Raw genomic sequence first — 27,166 nt, forward strand, 5'->3', positions numbered from 1 at the left:
AGGGAAGGGGAATGAAGACAATGAAAGTGGCCTACGGGTGATTTTAAATTGTTCCTGTTCCTTCCCGCACAAAAAGGACACAGCCCAAATTGGTGTTTGGTCAGTGACATCAACCTGCCACAGAGGCCAGGACAAATGAGAACTTTATTTGTCTACAACACTGAAAGGTAAAAAGCAACACATCCCCCAGCTGATCTGCATTCAGTTTAGTGGCATAGAGAAGTGTGATATGCAGTTATCACATACTCCAAGGTTCTATTCAAATTGGATTTAGTATTCCTTGGAATAAGATGACAATGGGATTCGGTCTGGAAATTGTTTGTTACAGTAAATAGATTTTTATTATGCTTTCGGTTATTTGTCTTTACATTCAAATTCCCTGAGAAGAGGACCAATTTTCATTGGTATCCCATCCATGTGCCACTTCAAAAACAAAGGTGATTAACAGATGCTCTTGATAATATAAATAAACCAATAAAATTTTCCAGTGAAGAGTCTGTGTATGTGTAATGATACATCCATGTATACATCTTAATTAATATGAAATAAGCAATCAAATCTGTAGAGTTTGTCAAGAGCTATTAAATGTATGGTTAGATGAATATTTTCAAATCACTGAAATTTTATGGATGATAATCATATGTTATCATATCATAATCATATATTAGATATATCTCATTATACTTTTCTGATTAGTCCTCACTGTTTCAGGCTTTTAATGGTGATCCATAATTGTCTTTCATTATCCCTTCCTCTTGGACAAATATATTTCCTGCCATTTATTCTTCAAGTATAACTTTAAAACACTAGGAACACATATTTCCAGAGTAATTGTTCTTCTCTAGCTTTCTCCCATAAGACAATTATAATTGTTTCAGACAATCCAATATCTCAGAAGATATCAAAATGCTTCTAGATTCATTTCACAAATCTAGAAATATGTAGCTCAACATTTAGAAATATACATTCACTTAAGCAGCAAATATTTCAAATTGAATTTGTCACTGTGCTAGAAGCTGAGATTACAATGAAAACGACATGCTTTCCCTGACCTAATCAATTAGATAGCAAACAGGATTCAGTGTAGTAAATGACACAAGGGAATAAATGAAGCATTCAGTAACTATATTTAAGAATCACCAAATGCCGACTGGAAGATGATGCATAAGATGAAATTGTAAGGATGAGTCAAAAGTTTTCAGGTGAAGATAGGTGGAGGAAGGTAAGATTGTTTCAGGAAGAGGAACTAACACATGGAAAGGCCCAGAAGTAAGAAAGAATATGCCATATTATAGAACCTGACATTGTTTAATGTCATTAGAGCATGTAATGTGAGAGGTGAAGAGAGGAGCCCTGGCATTAGCACTTACTTGCTATGTGATCTTGGGCTAAGTACTTGACTTGGACAAGTTATTTAGACCCCTGAGCCTTGCTTCCTCATTTTGGGGGTTAATATTTTTCATCTATAATAATTGTAAAATGACCATATATGTGTGTGCTTATGTAAACATATATATTTGTAAAATACATAAAAATTTTGTAAAATTAAGTTAAATACATTGCAAATGTATAAAATACACAAATTAATTTTAAAAGCAGTTCCTCAAACCAACACTCTAAAATTTCTGATATCTCCTTCACTGTAGTAGGTATTCCCTTAAACCAAAAAGAAACTTCTGTGCCAATAAAAAGAGTTTCAGAATAAATCTAATCTTCCCAATAGGAATATTTCATGATGGCTAATGTTCAAGCCAGGCAGGAGCCATTTTCTAGTAACTAAACCCAGTAAATTAAAACATACAGCAGAATGACTAATAACCTAATTCTTAAACTTCTCACAAACTTAATTTGCATGTATTAAACTATTTTCCAGATATTAAAATACTAACTCCACCATAACAACACAGACAATTAAACAAAATATAATTATTGTTATTGAATGGAAGAAAGTATGAGTGCTAATTTTTGAATCTTAGATCAAGGTTTGATGTAGTAGCTTTAACTCTTAAAATCTTAAAAAATTTATATTACACTATTTTAATGCAGAAAGCACTGGTTTTGATATATATTTTTAATTGCAATTTTCTGAAATAAATTTATTTACCTTTAATGTAATAGAAGGAAGTAAAACAGAGCAGCATAGGAATTATTCTAAGGCATCACCTTAGAATAAGTGTGATACAGAAAGGCAAAGGAAAAATCCCAAAGGAAAATACTGACATATCTTACAACATAAAATTTGAAAAATACTATAAATTCAAGATAAAGTAAATAAGGTAAAATGCAAATGACAACCTAGGAAAAAAATATTTGCAGTACTTAAGACAGGAAAGGTTTCACACCCACAATATATGAAAAAAACAAATAGATAAAAAAATAGAAATAAAATATATTAAGCGCCAAATAAGTTAAAATTAGCTTTTGTTAAAATTATAGTTAAAATCATTGGTCACAAATTTCAAAAGTATTAGTGAGAAACTTGAAGTAAACAAACCTGTTGACACAAGTATTTTGATAGGAAAGTACTAGGCTATTCATTACCTTTTACATGGAAATAAATGTAGCTAATATATATACATATATTTATCATAAGACTTTAATTTATATTTTTTCTGTATCTTTTTGTCATAAAGTTTAATTTCTGCCTGTGTGTCTAATAAGAAGAGTAATGATCTTTCCTGTAATAGTGAAAATAATAAAAAATGCAAAGACCATTGAGTCTGAAGATGTATGTTTTAGAAAACTATATTTCTTATACTACTAGGTGTAGAAAAATGTGTTTTTTCTTCAAGTTTGTGAAGTTTTTTCTAGGAAATCGAATATACTCACCAGTTTTGTAACAGTTAACCACTGGCTAGGTGCTATAATTAATTCAGCCAGTATAAGAAATATGTTTTCTTGTTAATAATTTAGGATCATTTTTTAAAGCACCATCCTATAAAAAGTTCTATGATAACAATTAGATGTGTCCCTAATCTGATTACATTAGAATACAAAAAAAAAAAAAAAAAAAAAGGAAATTCCACAAAGGCAAATAAATACCTCATGATCAAAAGACAAAGAGGTAATTTACTAAGGCAGTATAAAAGGCCAATAAGCATATAGAAAAAATTTCAACATTACTAATAATCATATATATGGAAAACAATGAGTTCCAAATCACAGGTTGTCAACAAAAGATGGAAGGAAGGAGAGAGGGAGGGAAGGAGGGAAGGAATTGAACTATAGGATGTGCTTGACATCTATGACCAATCTTATCATTACTGAAAATGTGCCAACCTGAAATGGCAATCTTCTTGATCTGGTACATAACACTGCCAATAAAGTATTCCTGTCCCCTCAAACTGACCCAGAATCTCATCAAGCCTTTAGAGCTAACCACCAGTGTACCAGAAAACAGAGAAGGATAAAATAACAAGTTTAAAAACACCACAAGTATTAGCCAAATCTAGATCACCAAAAATTTTATAGTGATCCCTTTCTTCAACAAACAAATTGCAAAAAAGAAACAGGAAAAAGGACACCATTACAGACTTAAGTTCTTATCTGTTAGAGATACACACTGAAGCACTGATTGGTGAAATTATATTATCTGGGATTTTATTTAAGACACTACAATAAACAAAAATAAATATCAGGGTAGATGAAACAAGAGTAGTAAAATGATGATGACAGTTGAAAAAGGCTGATATATTTTGAGGTGTATTTTAAAATTCTTTCTACTTTTTTGTACATACGAAAAAAATTGTGGAAAACTCTTCTGGAAGGCAGTTTATAAAATGCTACTTATACTTGTCATCTAACTTCTAGGCATTATTCTATGCAAGTGGTGGGCAAGAATGTTCAGTGCTATTATTGCATTGCATAGGGGAAAATAAAGCCATATGAACATCCAAAAATAGAATACTGACTAAATAAAGTGGATCTTTATCACCCATTGGAAATCATAACTTAAAAGACAAATTGCTGAAATTGGCTACCAAGGCTTTGAAGGTCCAAGTCACAGTTACCCTTTCCAGCTGAGGAACAATGCGTAAGTTACTTAACCCACCTAAGCTTCAACTCCTCATCCACTAAATAGAAATTAAAACGGGGAACATATTAAGAGTTATTTTTAGGGTTAAAAGTTATGGGTGCTCATTTCTGGGTGAAGGGATTACTGTAGATTTTCCCTTTCTTCCTTACAATTGCTCTATTTTCCAAATTATCTCTCTTTCTAGCCTGTTTGTATGTGTATGTGTGTGTGTGGGTATATGTGTAAAATCAAGTTAAACTTATAAATTTGTCTTATTTTTTATTTCATACAGTAACCTTTTTTCAGCCAAGACTGAAATAATAAAAAGATTAACATACTGAAATATTTTCTACTATTGTCTTATATTCTTAGAAATTAACAAGGAATGAAAATATTTTTAAAAATTAATCATATTTATGAATATGTAGAAGAGGGTCAGATTTGAATTATCAAAGGATAACATATCATACCACCTGACTGATTATACAGAATAGGAGCAACATTCTAAGAACTGTAATAAACAAAGCCATGGTTGGTCCATGACAAAATTGTTAAGTCCATAGTCCCCTTCCATTCCCATTTTCTTCCTCTTTGCTTTTACAGACCAGTCCTTTCCCATTCCAGCTAAACCTAATATTTTCGTGCTGCCTTCTGCTCAATCCTCAAATATCTCATTATCTGGCTATTTTTCTTGTGGTGAAATAACAATTTTGTTAATATGTTGTATTAGATTACATGAAATGTTTCCTACCTGGTAAATCTATCATTTTCTACCATATAATGTTAAAGATACATGGCAATTTAGAAGAGATGCCAATTCTTACTTTAAAGCTATTTAGGTAAAAAATTTGGTAAAATATATGATTTTCAAGTGCAGGGTTCTCACATGTTTTGTTCACTTCGGTATGTCCATTGCCCAGCATATTACCAGCACTTAAATACTTGCTGAATTTGTTGAAGAAGCAGCAAAGAAACAAAGTTAGGAACTGAATATGGTTAACTGACCTGCACATGATTTTTTTTCTTTTCTTAAGTAACTTATGTGATGTCACAAGGTGGAGTGGGACTCTGTCCTGGTGGGAGCAGGCAGCACTGAAACATCATCATGTGTCTGCCTTCCAGCCAACCAACGGGCAAGCACAGCAGAAAACTTCCAATGTGCTTGGAAGTCTCCAGTGATGGAAGACGGTGCCACAAATGTGACAGGCCTGGGACCAAGGCTCGCGCATGGCTGGAGAGCTTCACCAAGCCTTGGAATGTGAGGAGGAGGGCTGCAGTAGTGCAGGCAGTGGCCAAAGCAGAAGACGGCCAAGAAGAGTGCCTTGCCAATTCCTTTTCAAGATAGTCTTAAAGACAAAGAAATGAACGAAAGAGAGAAGGAATAAAAATTCGACAGAGATTAGCAAACCCAAGACTCTTGTAGCTGCACCATGCCAAATAATCACTAGCACTTTCAGTCTGCTGAAAAATTACCAGGATGACATTAGAATGTTAGTTTACTTTTGGAAAATGAAAAGTCCAAAGGGAGGGAAGCCCAGGAACCATCCTACAGCTGAGAAAAGAATGTTACCACTTTGCATTCAGCTATTTGCACTGAAAGAATGTTTGATTTCAGAACAAACAGAAGACCCTGCTCAGAACCAAAAAGTATATCCTTCTGGAATGAACTACAACAAGCATCCATGATCCCAGAGACTAACTTGTGAAGGATTTTCTGCAAGTTCTCTTCAGGAAGCTGAACTTCCAAGACAAGAAAAATCATTCCAAAATAAGAGTCAACACCTGCTATTCCTTAACACAGACTTAGGTTCAATTTTGAATATTTTAGATCAAGTGAAGAAAATCTTCTGTTAATGTCTTACTTAGAAGAGTCTCTGGACTCACAGTTTAAAGCAAAGTTTTAACAATCTTTGTAAATTTAATACCTTGAATGACTTTGGAGCCAGTCATTTGGCAGGAGATTCTTTTGAACTGGAAAGAATTACATTTGCAGACCTTCTAATGAACATACACATACCTCAAAATATAGAACAAAGTGTTTGTAAATAGAACAGGGACTGAATTAACTTATCACCAAGGCTAATTCACCTAGGAAGACCTACTAAAACAAGTACTTTTAGAGCCGAAATCTGAGCAAACTGAAACAAAGCGTAGAGACGCGTAAGGAAGAAAAAGGAAAGAAAAAGTAAAAGCTAGCAGAAGGAGAAAGTCAAAGTCTTTATCAAGGTATAAACGGAGCAAAACTGATAAAAGGAAAAAATAATTTGGATGGGTCTGTCAGTTTTGATGATGCTTACAATTTTAATTTGGAAGAAGGTGTTCACCTCACTCCTTGGCAACAAAATAGAGGAGCACCTGTGTGAATCCAGTGCAGTAGAGGATACTGATGACCTCTATCTGCCTTCTAAAAACACTTGCAAGAACATTGGAAATCTCACCAAGAATCGGAAAGAAACTCAATTACCATGCCTCAAACTAAAAGAGCACTAAAATATACTGATGAAAAATAGATGGAAGTTTCCAAGTCAACAAAAACTCTTACCAGTGCACCATGTGAAACTCATTAGTCACTGCATCTTAGCCTGAATGAGAGCACCAATTTCTCCTTGTCTCCAGTAGTGAAAACCAGAAAATCAAATATTTCTCAAAAATAAAAAAATAAAAAAATAAATAATGAAAGAAAGCCCAGCAGCTTCTCCACTTAAGTGTAGTTGCACAAACAGCAAGAATTAGAAGGACTACAAACTGGCTTCAAAACTGAGAAAGGGAGATCCTTATACAGACTCATGTTTCTTGAAATCTCCTATTTTCAAACAGAAAGAAAAGAATATTCAGATACAGTTTTTTAAAGTATTAACCAAATATAATTATGCTTTTGTTGGATGTTGTAGAAATTCATCTTATACTCCTCCCTCCCCACCATTGCTCAAACAGAGAATCTATAAAATAGTACAAAAGTGGGTCAAACTGCCACAGAAAGTTCTATTGACAGGACTCTATAGATCACAACCATTTCTTCAAAACTATACATAAAATGTGACGTTTTATCTCAAAACTATAATAAACATTTTGTCACAATTTAAATGTAAATAACTGTACTTGAACACTATAAGTTTAGATATCTTACACTGCCTACACTCCTTAATTTTAGCAAAAATGTGTCTTATATCAACATTTTGGAAATATACAAGATGTTTTAATCATAAGCTTTTGGCATCTTTATTATTTCCTTAAGTGGGAGATATAGGAGTGAATGCTTTTTGAAGACAGACTGAATATCTTTTGAAACCCTGTATTATAACATTTGAGTAAAGTAAATCCTTGACATTCACAAAAGAGTATACCCTACATTGTTTTTTGAGACTCTTATTAACCTTGTATTTAATTTCTCAGATGAAATGTGCAGGGTATCACGATTAGAGAACTGATAGTTTTTTAGACTCAAGAACTAGGTTAAGTGACTAGCTCTGAACCCCAAGCTCTAAGAGTACATCATTCAATGTGATGCCTCAGTAAAATCACAAATTATTATGCTGTGGACTTTCAGGATAGCTCCTTCCTTAATTAAAAATTTCAAAGGTTAAATGTGTGCATACCAAGGGCTTTTTGCAATTGCTTTATGTAAGTGTTGATCAATCAATGAATGAGAATTAGTTCAGTTCAGAAAGTTTGAGGCTATATATTTTCCAACTTTTAAAGCAACTGTAGTTTATCCATTTTTAAAGAGCAATAAAATCCTGTAAAAGATAGAAAATGTAAATTTTAAGTTTGATTTGAAGCTCAATTTCTGGAGAATATTATTCTAAATTAAATTTTAGACTAACATTGGAATTATTCCCTATACCTAGCACACTTATTTTGGCAGCTTGAACTTTTCTTGAGCCCTGGAGAACCCTACATTCTAGTCAATCTGTTTTTCAATCAAAATTAAAACAAACTCTTGCCTCCTACTTCTGTTTCTTTTTTCCATACATTTCTTTAACACATCTTTGTCTACTGCAAAACTTTCCATCTTTTAAGGCTCAAATCAAATGCCCCATTTCCAGGAACTATCCTTGAATACTCCAGCCAGTAGTTGTCTCCATCTATTCAGAACTACAGTCATCTATCACTTATGCATGTACCTCAATTGTGATTATTCGTATACACATTGTATATCTCCTAATAGACCTAACTAATCCAAAGAAGAGAGTATATCTTACTAATTTTGGCATCCTCCACACCACGTGACCAAGTGCCTTGCACAAAGCAAACACTCTCTTGAATGCATTCTACATCTTTTATAAAAGAATAGTCCACTTCTATTGCGACAACCATTCTCACTAAAGTGACATGACACCTGCCTGGCCAGCCACCCAGCCAATCACTCTGATGTTCAGTGGGCTGGCATATGGCACACCCAGATTGCTCTCACACATTTGCTAGATGACTGATTTTAATATTTTATTACATACAAATGATGTATCTTTTCTACTCCATTTAAGTCATACCATTAGTAGTAAATAGTTTAACTTTCTTTTACAGTGTAGATATTCTTTAATTCATACTAAAAGAGGCCGGGCAGTTCCTTAGAGCCACCCTAATTCATGCTATCAGCTATTACCTAATGTCACCAAACCCAGGGGATTGTGGTAAAAGTGTTGGTAGATTTAGACCTAACTATTAAAGAATTACAGCAAAACCCATAAAACAATAAAAAGCAATGCCAAAGATATCACAGCCCTTCATCAAAACTTAATCTATCATTTGTGTTGTTCCCTTGGGATTCTGTTCTCTGCTAGAGGTAATCCAATAAACCAAATCATTAAATCAAGTTATGATATTAATAGAGGACCTCTAAATTAATCTGCATCTCACCAATTGAGAGGATTTTTTGGGAATTTTACAGCCTGTAAATTCTCCCCAGAAATAACTACACTGAAGTCATAACTTGCCCTTTAAAGAGTACCAGATGTACAATTCCTCTCCCCAAGTCCAAAGGGGGAAAAAAATTTAATATGTGCAGGAATTTGGGCAGAAAACAATTTATAATGCTTATATTTGGATACTTCTCCTGCAATTTTATGGAGATATACTCACATAACATAAAATCATCCAAAGTGTACAATCAATTGTTCAACAATATCATCATACAGTTGTGCATTCATCACCACAATCAATTTGTGAATATTTTCATTTTATACTACTCATATGTTTGAAAATAGAGTCATTTATTTCCTAACCAAACACTTGGGAATGAAAAATAGAATTGTCCTTTAATATCATAAAGGTTTCAACTGCTAAGGATAAAGGAAGAAAAAGGCACAAGCGAAGCAACTGAGAAGGCGAGTGTTCATTATAATTCTTAACTTCAGTTATCCACATTCTGGTATTCCAAAGGATAAACAATAAATAAGGATTTAAAAACCATATCAGAAATTTGAAGATTATAAAAGAGATAATACAAAATAGTAGATGAATTTTAGGGCCGTTAGATATTAGTCATCTAGTCCCTAGGGATCTAAAGTGAAATAAATGAAGGAAAAAGTTCTATTATTCTTCTTAAAAACTTATGCTTCTATTGGTGATTTGGGATTAAGATATAAGCCAAACCATAATTATAGTGGATGGAAAATACCTAGCAAAATGCTATTTCAGTAATGAAACATAATTAGTATGAATGAGCATAAATGTAGGAAATAATCTTTTACATCATAAAAAAAGATTATAAAATATAACTAATACCACATGAAAAAAATGCTTTCAACATACTTAAGCCCTTTTTCTAACATGGAAGAGAACTCTTTCATTTATCCCATCCATCATCAGCATTAGCAAATCTGGCCAGGATCACATAACTAACAAAATTTATTAATGTTATTCTTGAATCATCTGATTTCTACTATATAAGCCATATATCTGTTGGGGATTGAATCATGGTCCCCACAAGACACATTCAAGTTCTAACTTCTGGTCTTGTGAGAGTGAACTCATTTGTAAATGGGATCTTCAAGTCCTAAACCCTGGTCCTATGGTGTGAGCTCATTTGTAAATAAGATTTTCAAAGACCCTAATCCAATATGATGGGAGTACGTGTAAGCAGGGGAAGTTTGGATGCAAACAAAGTTTGGATTTCTGGGAGAATTTACAGGTTGTAAAATTCCCAAATAATCCTCTCAACTGGTGAGAGACAGATTAATTTTAGAGGGCCTCTATTAGGATTCAAATGCTACAGGGAACTAGATAACTATTCAGTCCTTAATATCGTGACTTGATTTATTTTAAGGTCATGTGAATACGGATTAACTAAATCTCAATTTTGTTATTTGTAAAGTAAAACCCAAAAGAATTTGCCCTTTTAACTCCTTAAGAGTCTCATGAAAAAACAAATAGGACATGAAGATAGAATGTATAGGAATATTTTTATACATCATTGAGATTATATAATTAAAATTTTATTAAGTAATGTTTTTGATAATAAATAATTCAAAGAAAATACATGTGTGAAACAGTGGGAGTAACTTTACAAAACTGAATTCAGTTATCAAAGCAGCAGCTTCTTTTAAAGGTGCAAAAGTAATACTTTGGATTTACAAATTTTAAGCTTGAAAATCATTTGGGCCTTAAAAGAGTATGTATACTCATTTGATTCTTGATAATAGATGAAAAAGAGGACTGTAAAAAAAAGTTACCAGCAGAAAATGTTATTTCTCATGTTACTCCCAAAAAAGTTTTGCATAATATTTATTTTTAAAATACTTATTGCTAACAATTTAAGATTAAATTGTCACATAAAACTGATATTGGGGGAAAAGGTGTTGATTTAAGTAACTCTGTAAGTCTTCAGTCTGTAATAATAAGGGCAAAAAGAACTACACATAAGGATTGCCCCCTAGTTGATAAAGTTGTTTCCCACCAGCATACAATTTAACTCTTCTGAAACCACTATACATGTATCTTGGGATTGAACAGTTAAGTAAATGGATGGCAGATGGTGGGAATCAGGTTTCTTACTGTTGGAATGGGAGGCCGCAGAGAAAGAAGACAAGAAGGCTAGAATGATCCATGTGACAATAGATTAGAGTTGGTGACAGTGCGAACTCATGTTTAGCTTACTATATTAAAGTAACAGACGGATACATAAAGAAATGTTTATAGATGTGTGTATATACAGGGGTTTTTATACCCACATGATATCTCTTTTCACTGTCAGCTGAAGGAGCCTAGAAGCAATGATATCACAGTAGCAACAAGCAAACTTCACACCCAGATTTTGGTTTCTAATACCATTCTCTAGTAAAAGGAACAAGGTCTCCTTAGATAAATGCCTGATTCTAGGACTGGGGCAGGAAATATTCAAGATGAGCCTGGAGCATCTTGTACTGCCAAAAAGTAAGGAAGCTATAAAAAAAAAATCATGTGGGTATGTCAAAGGGACACAAGAACCAAGTGACAGCGCTTTCCCTGCCCACAGAGAGAAACTGAACAGAGTGGTTTTCTATGATACTCTGCCTGTCAAACCACTGGGTAGGATCACAACGGAGAAGGCTGAGTGTCAGTCACACAGACTGAGGCTCTAGGTACCCCTTCCTGCTCTGTCCTGACCAGCCATGGAACCTCAGGCAAGTCACCTAACTGCTGGCTACTCAACCAGGTGGTGACTATGGAATAAACTGAACCATACATCAATGAAAGAAAGAAATAACCTCACCTTATATATGAGAGAAACTGATATACATACTTGCACATGGTCACAAAAGTTATTAAATGAGCTAAGCTTTCAAGGAAGGAAGAAAGGAAGGAAGGAAGGGAGGGAGGGAGGGAGGGGATAAGAGGGATGGAGGGAGGGTGGAGAGAGAGAGGGAGGGAGGGAGGGAGAAAGGCAGAATTGGATTGTAACCTAAAGCGTAAAATAAATATCCATATATATTTAAATGACATTTTACCTTAATCTAATAATGAGACAAGATAAGCCACAATAGAGAGACTTTCTATAAAATATCTCACTAGTACTCCTCAAAATTGTCCACATAATCAAAAACAAGGAAAATCTGAGAGACTATTACAACTAAGAGGAGCCTAAGGAGACTGATAGCTAAATCCTGGTTGGGATCCTGTAGCAGCAAAAACGTAATAGGTAAAAACTAAGGAAATCTGAATAAAGTATGGGCATTAGTTAATAATAATGTATCAAAATTGGTTCATTAATTGTGAGAAATACACCTTATTAATATAAGAAAATAGGGAAATATACGGGAACCCTCCTGTAATAGCATCGCAATTTTTCTATAAATCTAAATACACTCTAAAACTAAAAGTTTACTTAAAAAGTTTTTGAAAGCCCCAAAATTATTGTATTTATGGAATTCTAGAAAAAGAAGTAGACTTATTTCTCCTTCCCAAAGTCCTCACCTTATATATGAGACAAACAGATATATGTATTTGCACATGGTCACAAAAGTCATTAAATGAGTGAAGCTGAGATTTTTACTCATTCCAACATATTGCCCCTATACTAAAATACCAATTTGCTACTGAAGACAAATGTAAATTTCATGGGTTTATTTTTCTGTTACTTATTGATGAACCCATTTCAGTAGACCCTGTATATAATTCAGTAATGTTTTATCCATGTGGCATTTCTTCAGTACAGTTCATAGTACTTTGCTACTAGCAGGTGTAACCAGAAAATGTAAAATAGAACTTAGAAAATATTACATTGTTTAGTTTACTTTTTCATTAACAGAATATACTGAATATATTTTATGAACATCATGACTATGTTTTGTTAAAACACAGTGATTCTCTAAGGAGAGTTGGGCATATGTTTTTGGTTGCCTTACAGTTCTAAACTTGGTTCTTGCAACCATTTTATGGGGATTTTCCATCTCTTTCCCCACTACTATATTTCTAGTTTTTACTTTGTTATATACTTTGCCAGCCTCTAGCGGTCATTTCCCTCCTTCAATTCTGTTGCTTCTGGAAAGTCAGCTATGTTAAAAGAACAACAGAAATGGGATTAGATGTCTTGGGTTCTTCTATTTTCTAGCAGTGTAATTTGAAGCACATTTGTAATCTCTTTAAACTTTAAAGGGCTGTTATAAAGATACAATGAGACATATGCCAATGTTCTTTCTTAATATGCTTATTTTATTTTTTCTGTACAATTAAGCTTATAAGAAAATTTTTGTAACATAAAAAGTTACAGTAGAAATGAATAATAGAGAAAGCCAATTAATAAATATTTATTGAGGAATCACCTTTATTCAGGGCTTATAAAATGTTCAGCACTATAATAAAGTGATTTATATTCATTATTATGTTGCATCCCTATAATAGATGTTATAGTTTGCTAATGCTTCTGGAATGCAAAACACCAGAGATGGATTGGCTTTTATAAAAGGGGGTTTATTTGGTTACACAGTTACAGTCTTAAGGCCATAAAGTGTCCAAGGTAACACATCAGCAATCAAGTACCTTCCCTGGAGGATGGTCAATGGTGTCCAGAAAACCTCTGTTAGCTGGGAAGGCACGTGGCTGGCATCTGCTCCAAATTTCTGGTTTCAAAATGGCTTTCTCCCAGGCTGTTCCTCGCTAGGCTGCAGTTCCTCAAAAATGTAAGTCTTAGTTGCACTTGGGGTATTTGCCCTCTCTCAGCTTCTCCAGAGCAAGAGTCTGCTTTCAACGGCCGTCTTCAAAATGTCTCTCATCTGCAGCTCCTGTGCTTTCTTCAAAGTGTCCCTCTTGGCTGTAGCTCCTCTTCAAAATGTCACTCACAGCTGCACTGAGTTCCCTCTGCCCGTCAGCTCATTTATATGGCTCTACTGATCAAGGCCCACCCTGAATGGGCCTCCATGGAAATATCTCATCAGAGTTATCACCTACAGTTGGGTGGGGCACATTTCCATGCAAACAACAAAATCCAAACGTTCCGACTTAATCCCCACTAATATGTCTGCCCCACATGATTGCATCAAAGAACATGGCTTTTTCTGGGGGACATAATACATTCAAACCAGCACAATAGACTTATTACTATTTCCATTTACAGTTGAGGAAACTGAGCCCCAGAGAGATAAATGACTTGTCCTCATGAGCTTTAGTTTTAGAATTTTGGAGCATTTGTTTTTTCAGCTTGAGTAGTATCTTTTTCTTAATTTTAACTTCTTGGTATGTTCTGGGTAAAAACAACAACAGAAAGGAAACAAGTTTCATAAAATCATCACAACAAAGGTGCTGTTTTTTTTTTTTTTTCTTCACAGAAGCAGATATGGAGACTTCATTCAAAGTAATTATATCAATACGAATGTATTTGGCTAAAAGTCAGAAAAACTTGGCAAATACTGGCTTAAACAATAAAGAATATAGCTTTAACCTCACATATAAGGTAAAGTCTAGAACTAGGCAGCTTTAGGCTGTCTGATTAGTGTCTCAGACCTGTTGCCAAGGATCTAGGTAGTTTCCACCTCCCCATTCTCCCAACTTTCACATCAGAGTCATTCTAAGACTGATTCCGTTTGAGTCTTCAAAACATGGATGCATGAGTTTCAGGTGAGACGTCCAAATATGAAAATGCACAAATGTATTCAAGAGGCAGTGTCTTCTCTGTGTATCTTCTTAAGAGTGAAGAAACATTTCCACAGATCTTCCATGTCTCACTTGCAAGAACCAATCATGGGTAAAGAACTTGGGATCGCAATCACTGGGCTAGAACAATCATAATTTACTCAGGGAAGAGGAAATAGATACATCCTTCCCTGAGTCTTTTTGGAGAGGGCAGATACCCAAACAACATCAGGGCTCTTGCAACAAGGTGAAAAAAGGGACTAGATGTCATTAGGTAACCAGCCATGGCTGTTGATATCCCACAACCAAGAAAACTGAGGATCAAGGCCAAAACCCAAGAGATTCCAACTCCCATTAGTCTATCATGCAACATTCAATTTGTCAGATGTGTCTTCCTGATGAATGAAATATTATTTTCTAAAGCTTAGATAATCAAAGGACATATTTTAGGTTTTATTGTACTGAAAGAAAAAAAAAAAAACCACCTGGAAGAGTTTAGTCCCCTGGTATAACTTACATAAATTATCTCATGGGAATAAAAGAGTTCCAGCTTTGTAATAAGTTTCCCAGTGAAAATTTAGCAAGTACATACATTCATAAATTAAATAAGCACCATTAACAAGGTATATAGCCAAGAAATTACCAAGCTACATCCTCAGGAGTACATCAGGATCCCTGATACATGTAGCAAAATGGAAAGAACATGTGCATCAAACAATCATGTTTGTGAATCTCACCTTCACTCCATTCCATTTGTATGATCTTAGGCCTATTACTTACCATCTCTGTTTCTTTTTTTCCTCACTGGTAAAACTGAGATAATTCCTGTCTCACCCCTGTAAGGTACACATTAGCTAGATATAGAAAACATGCATTACGTGTTTTTCTTTTTTCTACTTACTCTACAGAGACTCTTCCTAGAAATTAAGGTAATGATTATCCTTCATCTACCCTGCTAGGTCAGGTAAGAAAAGTGTATAAATGACTTTGCAGTCCAGATGATATGTTTCCATACAATGAGACAGTCTAAAAATAAAAGTCACCTGGAATCTAGATTCCCAAAGAATTTAAACTAAGTTCACAGATGTTTGGTCCATAATGGCTTATTAGTGAATATTAATGAAATTCAAGACACAACCCAAACCTTGAAGGACAAGGATTCCTTTTTCCTCCCCAAAATACTGTTTAACTCTTTCACACCCAATTCAGATGGTGTGGCCCATCCCTCTTCCTCCAAAAGCAGTATTTGCCATGTTCACTTTCCCTTGCCCGTAACAATAATGATGATGATGATGGTAAGCTGGCATTTATTGAGCACCAATGAGCCAGATGTTGAGCTGTATCCTTTCATATATATACAATTACAACTGCTTCTCAAGAAATCCTATGATCTTGGTACAATTTTATACATTTTGCAAATGAGAAAACTCAAGCTCAGAGGAATTTGACATCTAGGATTACCCAGAAGTGGCAGAGCAAGAATGCAATCCAGTAGAGCAATATAGTCAGTATGTGCCAATTTGCTCTGGTATCTTCTGCTTCCTTAATTACCCTTCCAAGAAAAAAAAAAAGAAAGCATATCTTGATATTAACAAATTAGGTCATCAATTATTGATACTGAAATTCTTATTCCCAACATACTCTATAAATTATTTCTTTTTAAAAACTTATCATATAACTATATAGTTTACACAGTGTACTGTGTGATTGTGAAAACTTTGTGGTTCACACTCTCTTGATCCAGTGTATGGACAAATGAGTAGAAAAATGGGACAAAAAGTAAATGAATAATGGGGGCAAGGGGAAGTAGGGGATGTTTTGGGTGTTCTTTTATATTTTTATTTTTATTCCTTTTTTTATTTTTTGGAGTAAAGAAATATCCAAAAATCGATTGTGGTGATGAATGCTCAACTATATGATGGTACTTTGAACAACTGTTGTACACTGTGGATGATTGCATGGTATGTGAATATATCTCAATAACACTGAATTAAAAAAAAACTTATCATATATGATCTGTCTCTCCCCAATAGAATGTAAGTTTCATCAAGAATTTTTAGAATAGTGGCTTGCACATTGTAATTAGTCAATATACATTTGTTGAATAAACGTAAGAATGAATGAATGTAAGAAGGAATGAATGCAAGGTAGAAGTAATTAATTTACTGATCAATAATCTGGATTCAAGGCCTTGTGTAGCCTTGGGAAAGTCATACAATACTCTGATGGTACCAACACCAAGGAAATTTATAAGAATTAAAGGAGGTAATGGTTTGTGAAACCAATTTGTGGAACACTCATCAAGTATGAGGTATTGTTTTAGTTTCCCAGCTGCTTAAACAACAGAAATTTATTGTTTCATGATTTTGAGGCTAAGAGATGTCCAAAATCAAGATGTCAGCAAGACAATGCTTTGTCCCAGAAGACTATGGCTTCTGGGGCTGGCTACCAGTGTTCCTTGATCCTTGGCTTTTCTGTCGTGTGGCAATGCACATGGTGGCCATCTGCTCTTCTGCGTAATGTTGACTTCTAGCTTCTGGCTGTTCCCCATGGTTTCCTTCTCTGTGGCTTTCACTCTGCTTATAAAGAACTCCAGCAATCCAGATTAAAGACCAATCTAATTTAATTGGGCTGCACCTTAACTGCAGTAATATCTTGAATAGATCTTACTTACAACGGATTCACACCCACTAGAATGAGGACCAAGACCAAGAACATGTCCAAACTAGTGTACACAAGTCAATCCACATCAAGTATTATCAGTATTACTGAATTGGGTAAAATATCCTGCTATAATACTACTAATAAACATTAGCTACCATGATGGTTATGTTCATGTGTCAACTTGGCCCTGGTGATGGTGTCCAGTTGTTTGGTTAAACAAGCACTAACCTGATTGTTACTGTAAAGATACTTCATAGACATAAATCATCAGTAAACTGATGGCATCTGTAGTTGATTAAATCTACAATTAACTGAGGAGATTGCTTTCAACAATGAGGGACATGTCATCCAATCAGTTGAAGGCTTTAAAAGGAGAAGTGATGATTTCAGCAGTCAGAAGAGAGAATTCCCATCTCTACTTCAGCCAACCAGTTTCTCCTGGGGAAACCTTCATCAGAGTTTCCAGTTTGCAGCTTGTCCTACAGAATTTGGACTTAGGCATCCCCATAGTCTCATGAGATAATTTTTATAAAAATCTCATAATATTTACAGATATCTCCTATTGGTTCTGTTTCCCTAGAGAACCCTGATTAATACAGCTACTATTTATTGATTCCCTATTTTATGCTAGACAATACATTAAGTTCTTTGCATGCATTATCTCTAATGACTGTGATAATTATTCAGGGAGATATCCCTATTTTATAAATGAAGAACCTGCAACTCAGCAAAATTAAATAACCCACCCAAGGTTAGCTGGTAAACGGTAGAGTAAGATTAATGCCTGTGCTGGTTTAGGTCCTGCCTCTCACTACTCTAGACCACCTCTCAATTACTGTAGACACAAAAATTATTCTAAAAGTTGGAAAATGAAATTTAAAAGGAAATGTCTTAAAATGAAAATGATCTTTTATTTTTATTTAATTATTCATCCAAATATTTCTTTAATGAAAGGAAAGTATATTTAGAAAATGGATATTTATTGGCTTTGGTTTTTCAGGTTTATCAGATATTAATGAAAATTTGAGTTACTTTCTGAAATAAATCATTCTCTCTGCCAGTCTCTTTAACACACTAAGTGACTCACTAGCTACTGTTCCCAATTAATGGGTTGTAACTAGTTCTGTGTAGCCTGTGAAAAAATCACGTATTCATGAAAGAGGGAAGTGGAGGAAAGCTGCTCACATCATTCACCACAGATTCCATAATTAAATCCAAAGAGCATTTGTTGGCGAACTTGCATAAATCCATTTCGGTTCTCAAAATAGGTGTAAGGAAATGTTGAAATAGAAATGTTTAAAAGTTCTGACTGCAAATGAGAAAATAAGTGGCCTAGCTTTTAGCTGAAACTATTAACAACTTCCCACATCCAAGTAATTTTCTTCCTGTTCACCTGACCATATAGAGATGAAAGCTTGGTTCCATTAAAGCTGAAATAAATTTATAACCAGAATTTAATTATGAAATGGATTCTTTTTTCTGTAACACTTTAATAGAGACTATTATTGTTAACATAAGAATTCAAAGCATTTGGTATGTGCCAATTTGCTTGTGCCTCAAGATACTTCTGTAAATCAGAAAGTACTATAGATGTTAACATGTAGGAATCCAGGCATAGCATCTTAGTTTTCAAATACCACACAATGGGTTGCCTAACAAGAGGAAGTTATTGTCTCAGAGTTTCGGAGGCTAGAATTTCAAAATCGAGGCGTTGGTTGGAAAAGACTTTCTCTCTGAAGTCCACAGTGTTCTGGTGCTGGGTGACAGCAATCTGTGGGATTCTGTGGCGTGCCTCCCAGAATACATTGAGATTTATCACTCCTCATACCTGCTCCTCCAGTTTCTGCTGATTTCCAGCTTGTGGCTCTTCCTTGTGACTCTTTCTGACTTCTGGCTTCTGGTTTCTCCTCTTGATAAAGCCTCAGTAATAATGATTAAGATCCACCCTGATTTAGTTGGCCACACCTTAACTAAGAATAACATCTCTGAAATGTTCTATTTACAAATAAATCCATACTCACAGGAACACAGATTAAAGTTAAGAATGTGTGATTTTGAAGAGCAAAGGAGATTATCCTAATAAAGTAGTAAGAATCATGCTTAGCACAAAGTAAATGTTCTGTAAATATTTTTCAATATTGTGAAGAAAGATTTGCTAAACAACAGAAAACTAAAAAACCTGCTTTAAACTGTGTAGGCATTCATCCAGCAGATGTGGACTCACAGGTATCATTGTTCAATTGTGTGTGATTAAGGAGAATTACATAGAAGATTTAAGTAATAAGTAATTATGTCCTCACATCAAATAACATATTAATCTGCTCTATTTGAGATACTTTAATAGCCTAAGAATAGGAATCAATTACTGAATATGTTATTGAACATAGATTTTTTAAAAATAAAAATATATGCTTTATTATAAAAAATGAGGAAGTTAAAGAAAAATTATTAGAGACTTAAATGATACAATTTTAATTAAAGATAAAATTTTCAAAAGGGGCAAATGATGGAAATCTGTACAGATTTCATAATATATTATTGAAATGCCATCTGGCAGAGTTAATTGTTGTTGGATGAATAATGTAAAACACGATTTCACCACAACTGACAAGCTGTGAAGCCAGCAGAAGCTGAACTTTACTATGTGTCAAGTGCCCACTGCATAGCCAGAGCAGGAAAGCCAAGGTAGGGAAAATAACATTGGAAAGTGAGCAGTTGCAGTAGAACAATTAGTATTGAAAAAAATACGAGAGTTACCAGGCAGGTGTTGGTCAAGTAGTGGTTAAAAGCCAGACTTCCTGGGTTTGGATCCTAGCCCTATCAGGTGCTAGCTGAAGACCTTGGGAAAGTTACTTAATCTCCTTGTGCCTTAGCTTCTTCATCTGGAAAATAAGCATGATGATTTATCTCATAGGGTAGTTTTGAGGTTTAAATGAATTAATCCAGCAAATTGAGTAAAGTAGCACCTGATAGAGACAGGAAACACTCAAAGAGAGTAGCAATTATCATTTTTACAAAACTCTCCTTAGATACATGGTGTCATCTTATATGAATCTTTATATTAAAAGGGACTGATAGAACACTCTTCCTTATCCTTTAAGATAGTTCAGGTGACACCTGCCAGTTGAGTAGGAATTAGCCAGGCAATCAGTGGGAGTAAAGGCACAATAATGACCAGAAAGTAAATAACATGTGCAGGGCAAGATTAGGATTCGACTAGATCTAGGTTTAAGAAAGATACACATTGGCACCAGAGACTATGATTTGAAAGTGGAAATTATGTGTGGTGGAGAGGCCAATTAAGATACTATTGGACCAGAGATTATGAGAATCTGGACCAGGAAACTGATAATAGGAGAAAAGCAGGTGTGAGCATGAAAGTCTGTATGGATGAAAGTGGAGAAGACTTGAAGATGGATAGGACATGTGTAGTAAAAGAGGAAGAATTCAATATTAAACCTAAGTAAGCAAGATCATAAAAAATAATCCAAAGGTGTTGTAGAATCATTACATACTGTGCTGGTTTGAAACTGTTCTGTACCCCAGAAAATGACATGTTCTTTTAATCCATTCCTGTGGTGGGTTCAGACCTATAGTGGATGGGACTTTTGATTAGGTTGTTTCAACTGAGATGTGACCCACCCCATTCAAGGTGGCCCTTAATCTTTTTGCTAGAGTCCTTTATAAGAGGATAAAGGACAGAAAAAGTTGAGAGAGCTTGGAGAGAGAAAAGCCCTGGAGAAGCTAAGAGAGGACCTACAGAAGCTCAGAGAGGAGGCCATTGGAACCAGGAGCTGAAAGCATTGAAACCCAGGAGTGAAGGACTGGCAGATGCTGGCCACGTACCTTGCTATCTGACAGAGGAACCCCGATGCCAGCAGCCTTTCTTCTTCCTCTTCATGCCTTAATTTGGATATTTTCATGGCCTAAGAACTGCAAATTGTAAGTTAATAAACCCCCATCATGAAAGCCAACCCATTTCTGGTATATTGCATTCTGACACCTTCAGCACAACGAAACACATACATGGCAAACTGTTAGTATGAGGGCAGAGCCTTCACAGGGATTACTTTGAAGAAGAAAGGATTCATGTGACCTTTTATATTCTGGAATGTTTGCCAAATAAAACTGATCACAATAAGCATCAAAAATTAGTATAATCCTTTATGAAAACAACTTGGTATATAAAACAAGTCATAAAACTGTTCATAAATTATCACACAATAGTTTTAGTTCTGAGAAATTATTTCAAGGAGTTTAGTCAACAGGGGGTTAAAGAAATACATGCACAAAAATGTAATTGGACATTATTGGTAATAATGAAAATTTCTGTGTAGGCTGAATGACCTATAGGAGCAGAATGATGATACAGCATATCAACTTCATAGAATAGTATAAAGCAATAGGAATGATATATTTTAATAATTCCTGCTACTTATTAGGTACCTAACACTAATCCACTTTATGGATTATTTCCTTTACTCTTCACAATTATTCTCAAGATTAAGTATTGTTATCCTATTTTACAAGGAAAAAATTAAGCCACAGAGAAATTAAAAAATTTCCCAAGGTCACTCAACTAAGGAGTGGCAAAGAGCCTGGAGATATGCTTATAAATCAGTTGTGTTCAGGGATGTAGGGGCAGTTCTGTACGTCCATGACTCTAAAAAGTTCCCAGCTTCTTCTTCCACAGATGGGGTGTAGCAGAACAAAGACTCATACTCAGGTCACATCTGTTTGACCACAAAGCCTATGCTCTGGACACCAGACTTACGAAGTAATGTTTAAATGAGAAAAGAACATCAGACACTGTCTATGGTTTCATCTGTAAAATATGTATACCTAAAAGGCAAAGAAAGGAAAGATATGTGGAAAAATGAGACTGTTACATTGTTTTAAAAATTCCCTTAGATATTGTTGCAATTTAGTTTTACAAAGAGAATATATTAAGAAAAGTGGATATTAAAGTTAAAAGAAATCTTTTATAGTATTTCTCACATAATCAAGTTCCTTGCTGACATCTCAAACTGTAAATATATTTAAAAATCAAAGAATATTTGTTGACTATTTATCATTTCATAAATAATAAATCTGAAATACTCCCCAATTACCTGTGAGTTGGTTCTAAAAGTAAAACAATATAAAGCATCATGTATTAGATGTCCAAATATAATTTTATTATTAAAGCCACTTGGCTTTATACCATGTTTTACCACATGAATTTTTAAAAATATCCCAGTAGACAACACACATCTAGATACATGAACACATACAATATATTTCTTCAGGTGAATAATGCTTCCTACAAATGATCTTATCTAGATATAGTTGTAGAAAGAACATGAACATGTTAGGAGTTACTAGAGTTGCCTGGATTCTATTTTGTTCCTTAAAATACAGAAAACAGTAAATCCAAGGTTTAAAACAAATGGAATTTCTTAGGATCTGAGATTTTTTTTTGCTTAGTAGCAGAAAAAGGATGGCATTTTAGAAAAACAAAAAACATGTATGTAAGTGAAATTTGAAGGATCATGAGAATCAACTAAAAACAATGACTTTTTTTTTTAATAAGCGAAAGTGAACTTTTGGAGAACTCTGAAAAGGAAAATTAATTCTGCAAAGAAGGCATTCACGGAGATTAATTTGACAGAGGGACAACGGAGACTAAAGTCAGAAAGACCAATTAAAATAATATAAGTTCTTAAGCACAGGGAAGGAGGGAGAAGAAAAGAAAAAAACCTACTTTTTGTAAATTGACAAAAATTTGAAATAATTTTATTTCAGAATTTTGCATTATCCTCTAACATAATTAGAGACAATCAGCCTGGTTGAAAGTCTAGCTGTTAGTACCTCCACTATTTAACAATAGTAGATTTAAGTCTACAATAACTCCATTCCCTAAAGATTTGTACAAGAATCACAGTCCCTCCATTTTAAGAATCATTTTGGCAAGCAAAGATTTTTAGTTGGTTGATATTAGTTTATTTGTGGTACAAAGGAACATGTATTGCAAAGGCATTATCTAGTAAAATATATTAAGATAAACAATAGAATTAACTGCTAATTAAAAAGTTATAAAAGGATGTATTTCTTAATAATAGTACATTTAGATCTTTCTGAATTCACCAGTGAATTGCTATGTTATTCTGATAAGGGCAGTGGCCCTCATTTAAGTGGCTGAAAGTGTTTAATCACACATTGTACTTCTAAGAAATGTTTACTGTGATCACCACAAGTTTCTTGATAACTGCAGTCTCTTCCAAAACTTCTCTTTTTGTTTCTATGGTGCAAATGAGTACCAGCATCCTAGATGCTTCTGTGTGTGAAAGGAATTATTTTCATAACATCAACTTAATTTATAAATATATTATACTATATGTGATATATAGGTATTTGTCATACTTTTATAGCTTAATATTTCATCCAGCCTAATATGTATCACAATGTATTGTTATATAAAAAGATTAGAATATTCTAAACCATGGACTTTGCTTATATAAACCTTTCCCACAACTCTCTAATATTTTTAACTAAAGAGAAAGATACTTTTTTAGTCTATAAATTGTATATGCTTTCCTTTCTCTCCTTGACTTAATGCAATTATCTTTAATAATTATGTATTTTTATTCTTTGTATTAAAAATCATATTTATTCATAGAGTGCAAGAGGATTATATGAGAAATATGTATTTACACAAACATGCCTAGATGAGTTCCTAAAAAGATAGAAGATCCCTTAAATATTAACTCTTTTCTTTCCTTTTATACCATTTGTACATAGATTCATTTGAAGTAATTTTGTAAGTGATCAAGATAAAACATTTCAAAGGATCAGAAAGGTACAACTGTGGATCAGTATAACAGTTTATATTCAATAGGCTTGTATGGGACGCTTTGTATATAGCATTGTGCTATATATACAGCACCTCAAGAGAATATCATAGCAGAGGCTTCCTCCAGGAAGTTATCACTCAGTTTAGATGTGAAGGTAGAAAAGGAATTAAGCAGGTGAAGAGAGCCATTAAAGAGAACAGCACAAGTAAAGACCCTGAGGTTGAGGGAATGAAGCCCCTCTAAGTCACTGAAATAAGATCAATGTATTTGGACCTGTAGGAAGCAAAGCATGAGTGGTGACACTGGCTAGACTGGAGGACCTTGTAGGACAAATTATGGATTTGGGCTCTTATCCCAGAAGAAATGGTAAATAAATAAACCATTTTAAATGGAGAGGGGTTAATGCACATCCCCCTTTCTTTGCATGTCCAAAGAATCTCTAAAGTAATAGTGTACTAGATTCTTTTTTGTATTTTAAATTATTTAATCATCACAACCTTTACTTGAGATAGGTATTATTATGCTCACTTCAAAGAACAGGAAGTTATGGTCTGGAGGGCTACAATAACTTGTGTAAGGTCACCCAGCTGAAAAGTAACAGAAAAAAAAATGTAAACCCTTATTTTTCACCTGACTTCAAGTCAAGTTTGCATATCACTATACCACAGTTGCCAGTAGAACACAATTTTGACACATACCTGATTATGACAAAAATGTCAAGGCCAGGATAGCAGATGGCAAGAAAGTAATAAACATTAGGCAATGAGGAGCAATAAGAATTCCATGTCTTCAAAAATAGAAGACTCCCTATCTATCCTGAAATATTTCTGCCTTAGAAGTTGACAAAGAAGTTAATTTCTGAGGAAATGATAATTCTGTCCACCTTAGCCTCCGAAGCTCTTTTTTTTGCTGGCTAGCCTGGAGTCCACTTTAGCAAATGCCAAACTGGTCTCAACGGGATACTCAAGACGAGGGAAGTAAGTGACCTCAAATCCTGTCAAGTACTGTACAAAAACCAAAGCCATTCTAATTGGCCGTATTCAGCAAAATGAATAATTCTTTTCATCTGACTCAGATTACACTTGAGTTGTGTTTTCTCTGCCATTTTGCTTATTTAGCTGGGCACAGAAGATATTCATTAAGAGGCAGAACTGGCAGCCCCAAGTACTTTTCTGTCTTGAAGAGGCCTCATACACACACTGCTAATTGGTGTGATAAAGTGAAACCCTCTGGGATTCTTTGTATGGATAATATCACCTTCTGCCAATCAAAGAAAATAAAAGGAGATCTATTGCAACACAACCCTGTTTGCACTCGTAAGAAATTTCAAATGGCTTTGCTCAATCCTTAGTTTATTGGTAGCCTGTAACTGAAAATAATAATTCTGATATTTTGTATAATTTCCCCAATTGGGGGTAACATATTTTTTGTTGAAGTAGGAAGTGAGATTTTTTAAAATAATTATACTTTGGCATGATTTTCCTTGAATATAAAACACAGTCATTTTCAAACACACAGTTTTACTTGTCTCTGTTTTATGTACAGGGTTTCTTTGTAAATATTGCACTTGATAAAAGCATTCCATGGTCATAAAATGTTTAAAAATCAATGATCTACTGGTGATTTGTGTTACCCTTCAAAGTAGGAGTTCAAGTTCAAGTGGTTTCAAAAGAACACCTTAGGAGGTATAAACATTGAATGATCTAATCTACTTCTGAAGAATTTATTTTAATTAGAAATACTCCCAATTTTAATGATTGATTTTGGTGACAACACATATAATTTTCTTTGCAAAAATATGGTTTATGAAATAAATGATATAATCCAAAGTTATGGATAAAGTAGACTTGAACAAAAATAATAAAATCTTTAAGATTTGGAACATTAAAGGGAATTTTAGATTCTAACAGTATGAACTGATAGTTACCTCAAAAGTTCCAAAGTATCTTCATTCTTAAAATCTGAATCACTCCACAAATCCTCCATATTTTGATAATAAAATAAACTTTTATGCTTGAGAAGATAAATTCTGATTATCCAAGCTAAAACGGGAATTGCTATAAAAAGTTAATCGAAATTTCAAGGTGTATGTTAGTTTTTCCAAATGCCCTGCAACCTAAGGAAATAGCAGGCCATAGTAAGGGTAATTTGTTTCAGAAATTTGAAAAATACATTTCAATCCAATTAAATAAGAAAAAAACAAATCATGTTATAAATACAACAGCATTAAGCAAATCTTCATGCCAGCCAGGCTAACAAAAACAAGGATGCCACCCCATAACCACTAAAATAGCTATTATTTGAAAAAACAGAAAATAACAAGTCTGGTGAGGATGCAGAGAAATGAGAAGCTTAGTATATTTTTGGTGGCAATGTAAAACAGTGCAGTTGCTCTGGAGAAAAGAAGTTAAACATAGAACTCAAGAAGTTAAACACAGAACTACCATATTACCCAGCACTCCCACTTCTAGGTATATACCCAAGAGAAATGAAAGCAGGGAATCAAACAGATGATTGTATACCAATACCCACAACAGCATTATTCACAATAGCCCAAAGGTTTAAACAACCTAAATGTCCATCAGCAGATGAATGGATAAACAAATTGTGGTATATGCCTACAATGGAATATTATTCAATTTTAAAAAGGAATGGAGTTCTGATACTAGCCACTATGTGAACCATCCTCAAAGACATCATGTTGAGTAAAATAAGTTAGACACAAAGGGACAGATATTTATGAGTCCACCTATATGAAATAGCTAGAATATGAAAATTCATCCAGACAGAAAGTAGGTAACAGGTTACTGGGGTGGGGAAGGAGGGAGAAAGGAGAGTTATTGTATAATGGGGATGGGATTTCTGTATGGGGTGATGGGACAATTCTGATAATGGATTGTGAGTGTGATTAACCCCACTGAATTGTATACTCAGGAGTGGCTGAGATGGGAAAGTTTGTGCTGCATATATGTTTCCACAATTTAAAAAAAGAGAGAGCAAGAGTAAAGAAAGAATAGTACTAAAGACAATACATGACCCCAGTCTTGATCTAATAATAGAGGAGAAAATGACCAAAAGGACACTACTGGGACATATGAAAATATCGAAT

The 27,166-nt window shown here is 34.3% G+C and overlaps 1 protein-coding gene and 1 pseudogene across 8 annotated transcripts in view; one reads left to right on the forward strand and one right to left on the reverse strand.

Annotated features, from left to right (window-relative positions):
- Positions 1–27,166, reverse strand: part of LRRC7 (leucine rich repeat containing 7) — a 618,288-nt gene that overhangs the window by 577,008 nt on the left and 14,114 nt on the right. The window lies entirely within an intron of this gene.
- Positions 5,243–6,841, forward strand: LOC119528173 (annotated as a pseudogene).

Source organism: Choloepus didactylus, chromosome 2 (genome assembly GCF_015220235.1).
Source record: "Choloepus didactylus isolate mChoDid1 chromosome 2, mChoDid1.pri, whole genome shotgun sequence".
NCBI classification, from domain to species: domain Eukaryota; kingdom Metazoa; phylum Chordata; class Mammalia; order Pilosa; family Megalonychidae; genus Choloepus; species Choloepus didactylus.